The following is a 4972-nucleotide window of genomic DNA, read 5'->3' as shown; positions in this document are numbered from 1 at the left end:
TCACTTAAGCCAATCTTGTTTTCTTTCTTTCTGATTTAAGCTATCACCTCATTTTGTGATGTTTATGTATGTAAAACAACTAAAACATAAATTCAGCATCACTGAAGTGAAACAAAGCTCTAATTCCAAATATGTGCTGACTCCTGCTTTTGGCTCCAGGATCACACTTTCCATTTGCACATCATTTTCATTCTCCCTGTTTGGTTTTTTTTCCTTTTTATTTCATGAAAAGAGACAATTGAGCTTTTAACGTTGTAGTATGAAAATATTGTAGAGAGGCAGCTGCTTTGAATTTTCAGCTTTGCAATATGTTGATTTTGAGATCTTGAAGTCACTTAAAATGGGGGTGTATTCCACAGGAGCTCATTGCCTGCTTACTTAAAAGTACAGTCACATCTAACCTATTAGCAGTACTGGGGAACAGCAAATATGATTTTTTTCTGATAATGTGTAGATAGCTGTATGTAGTTTTTTTATCCTGAAACAGAAATTAAGCATGAGAGTATATACCAACTGTAAAGTTGGCCTGAGTGTTTCTGCACTTGCTCCGATACCAAAGTCAGTGTGAAAATGTGGTAGTGCAGAGTCGTAACACACATCATCTATGCCATTTCTTGAGCCGCGCTATATCTAATTAACTAGCATCCTTCTGTTCTACAGAATAGGAAATTGAAAGAGCAAGGGGCTTGCAGCCTGAGCTATTCTGTTGCTGGGGCAGGTGGAGAGCTGTTTGTCTACATGCCTTGCTCTTCAGGAACACAGAAAGTCAAGGCGTAGGTACATGTGCAAGGCTGTTGCAGACCAAGGCCTTGTCCTGACTCAGGACTCCCCGCTAGAGAGCGCCCGGGCAGCTTCTGTGAGAAGCCGGTGGCTGATGGTTGGGACCTTGGAGCTTGTTACTACAGTGTAACTGTAGAAAGAAAAGTTTTAGCTTTCCCCTGAACCCAGTGTAAGTCCTGGAGGAAAGCCACGGCGCCTGCCTGCAGGCAGCTCGCTGAAGTGCCTGAGCTGGCTGTTGATACAGGCAGCAAAAAGCAGCTAGAAAGAGGAAAGAGAAAAAATGTGATTCAGAGCACCTCAAGTAAAGTTGCAGCATCATTATAGTAGAGGACCGTCATTCTCTCCCTTGACCTCTAAAGGAGCCCTCTAAGATGAAGGAAAATAGCAGGATTAGCAGTAGCTAATAATTAGAGACTTTTCAAGTTGAGCCATGAATACTGCTCATCCTGGTCTCGCTGCAGACTGATGCACAATTCCCTTCCGTGGTGTGATAAAACACATCAGCCATTGCTGTTGTTGTAGTTTATTCACACACACCTCATACAGGCTTGGTGAAAGATACTACTTGTTCTATGTCAGTTTAGTGTTTCTTTTTAATCATCTGAAATGCTTTGGTTTTTTCTTAATCCCTGATACTCTGTCCATCATCAGACTCCAATTTTTGATTTATAAAAATAGTGACTTACTTGGGGCATCGCATTAGATGATCTCAAGAGATCTGTTCCACCATCACCTATCCTGTGATCTTTTCGATTCTGGTTAAATGCTGCCGTTTGTTAGAATTTGGGTGCATCATATTCCCTGTCCTCGCACTGAGCTCAGCAGTGCTGATAATTTTACCAAATCAGGTTGGTTTTTTTTTTATTCACCCAGTAAAAAAAAAATCTAGCAGCAAAGTTAAGACTTGGCACCCACCTCAGCCTACTCGCATCCTCCCACACACTCGCCCAGCAGGGACAGAGTGAGAGAAAGCGACAGCCTTGACCCTGTGCAAGCCCCGATCAGTCACAGCCAAAACGCTGCTGCCTTATCAGCCCTGGCTGAGCTGTAAATCCAAAACACAGCCCCGTACAGGCTGCTCTGAAGAAAGTTAACTCCATTCCAAAATGCCACTTGTTTAGGAAAAACCGTTAGGAAATACCAAGAATTGCCTCAAACTAAGAAAACTAGGGTGTATTTTCAATTTTGTGGTGTTATATGAGCACTTCAGTATAGAAAAAGTTGCAGTTCTCTGCTACTTTTGAATGCAGTGGACTGAAAGACATCTAGAAACCTACAAATCAGAATTCCCTTCTGGACCTCAGTGCTGGTAACTCCTAATTAAAAGCCAAAAGTCGGAAGACCAGAACCAGCTCAGCTGCAGGGCAACTCCCTCCTTGACCTCCTTTTGCCCTGGCTTCACTTATGGGGAATATGCTATCTCCACTTCTAGAGTTAAAGTGGATGGATCACCTTTCCTTTTTGGGCTGTGGCTGGAGAGAACTGAGGGGAGAAGCCAGTTTACAAGTAAGGAGTGTTGTAATGCCAGTCAGTGCCAAATTCCTTAACTCAAAGACCAGCATTTCAGATAGGAGGTTCCCCGTCCAACAGCCACTGGGGAAAGGCAGAGGGCAGCGAGATGGAAGCTCTTACACTGCCAGCCAGCAGCTCTGTGCCGCTGCTTGGCCAACCCTGGCTGAAAAGGTAGGTGCTGCCAGTGACCGACCCCTCCCCGCCTCAGCCCAGGGTCCTTCTCACTTCTGTACAAAGCTCACACACTACAAAAGGGCCACTTACTTAGGGGTGGAAAACCTGCTCAGTCACCAGCCTGGCCCAGGAGCCAGCACAGCTTTCCCATCATCAGCAAAATCACTTAATCTCTCAGTGCTGCAGATTCTCCATCTGGAAAATGGTAACTATTCATCTTTCTCTGTGCAACCTTTTTCTCTTTTAAAAAAAAAAAAAAAAAAAGAAAATCAACTCCAGAATAGAAAAATAAGCTTTGCAGGCCAGCTCGGCCCACTAGAACTGTTTCTGCTTACACTTGCACAAAGTATCATTGGATCTCACCTCTAGGTTTACCTGCTGAACACGCAGGCTTAGTGAGAGCTCTGCAGTGCTGCGGCACTGTCCTTGCCCGGCCAAAACAGCAACAGGGGAGGAAAGGAACAGCACAGAGCTTCAGATTTTTTGCGTGCCTTGGCTAGAGAGACAGATAAGTGAAACTCTTCCCCCTGGATTTCTGCTCCTGTTAAACAGGCGGTTACTGTAAAAAACTGAATGACTGGTAATTACGCACAGAAGAAAATGCAGTCCATACTCCTGTCTGTCCGGAAGTATCACTGCCCTTCATCTCCTCAGATTTTTATGCAATGGTACCTCTCCCACATCACAGGGCAGCTGCATCTGTCACTTGTAAGGCTGATCTGGGGATTGGGGAGAACAGAGCTGCTAAAAGGCAGTGGGGGTAGGAGGGGAAACAACAGCATTTTTACACAGTGGGAACAGCTGAGAACTGCCACTGCACAAAAACCTTCCCACGTGGTGCATTAAGCCAAAGGAGATGATGTAACATAGGTATCGCTCGCATTATTTAGAATATAGCCTCCACTGTGTGATCTTATTCTAGATGTGATAGCATTGTGAAACCTCCCCTGTGCAGTGTGAAATCTTCCTGCTGTGTTTACATCCATTACCCTCAAGCATCAACTAGCACCGCAGGGGTGAGTGCAGGTTATTGCCTCTACCTACCTCATACCGGCAGCTCTCTGGTCACAGGTAAAGCTGCCAAAGTTCCATCCACCTGTGTCACAAGAGCTGAAGGGTCCGTTAAGAAAGGGCCCTGTGGCTGCTTGACATGATATAGCATTATTGAGCAGACTGAGCATGTGGTGGTACATGACTTAACAAGAGCTGCTTTGTGGAGATACTCAGAAACCTGTGAAGCATAAATCTAACAAAGCAAATTCAGGATAACCAAGGCCTGAATTTGCTCTTTCAGTGGACCTTGGGGGTTGCCTCAGCCCTTTGCTTGGATGTGCTCCTTGCAAATGGACAAGCAGCAGGTTTGGCCTAAATCCATTTCCATTACAATTAAATAAACAGAAATGCAGAATACTAGAAACATACCTGTTCAACATGTACTTTGGAGGCTGGCGCCTAGTCCAATCTAAATCAATCCTTGAATAACACAGGCCCAACAGGACAAGGCCCTTTGCAGTCTGCTTTAGTGACACTGAGGATCACTAAGGACTGAGATGCCACCACCTCTGGGCAACTTGTTTCGAAGTTTAGCTGCCCTTATGGTGGAAAAATAATACTGCCCTTCTACCTACTTAATTTCCCATGTTGCAACTCTGTTCATTGCCTCTCATCCTATTACTGTGCTCCCCTGAGAACAGTCTGCCTCTACCTTCTTTGCACTCTCCCACTTCACCATGATCTTCTCCCAAGGCTGACGAAATCCGATTCTCTCTGCCTCTCCTACACACACCACACAGTCTATGACACTCTGCCCCAAACCAGTTTTTGGCTACACCACCACCAAGGCTCAAAGCAAGTACAGACCACTGCTCATCTAGCTGCCAGTGGCAAATATTTCTCCCCTTCGAACCCACATTTCTCCTTTCTCTCTCCTCTCTCCACAACCCCCATCAACACCACCAGGAAATGCATCAGCTTTGCTCAAGGAAGCCATGAAGAACCAAGTTATCTGTCAAAATAGCTGATTTAACATTAACAAGGAACTTAGTTTGGTTTAAAGCCAAGCATGGGACTCTGTAAACCTCTTGGCTCTGCCAATAATTAGCTGTGGAGTAACTGGAGTGTGATCCTCACCAATAAATTGCTTCCTGAGCCTCTGGGCCCTCACAGCTCCAAGGGAAGTCTCTGTATTTGGATTGCAGGAGTAAGAGGAGGCCCTATATGCTGCAGAACCAATTTTCAGATTGCTAGATCCTGATACACTAATTCCTCATATGCAATGGGGCCACATAGCAGGGCTTCCATCTCGTACAACATGCTCTATATTTGATGTTTTCCACATTGGAGAGTCCCCATTCTCTGATATCACTGAGAGGTTTGGAAAAAAACTATCTGCATTATGTACTCAATCCATTTTAAATAAAGTGCAGCTTCACTTTCTAAAGTGCCTATTTCTGTTAGCAGAGTTTAAAATCACATCCTGTATCTGTTGACATCAGGTTGGGTTTTA

The sequence above is a fragment of the Phaenicophaeus curvirostris genome, chromosome 1 (assembly GCF_032191515.1).
Source record: "Phaenicophaeus curvirostris isolate KB17595 chromosome 1, BPBGC_Pcur_1.0, whole genome shotgun sequence".
Classification (NCBI taxonomy): Eukaryota; Metazoa; Chordata; class Aves; order Cuculiformes; family Cuculidae; genus Phaenicophaeus; species Phaenicophaeus curvirostris.
This window is presented reverse-complemented; position numbering follows the sequence as displayed.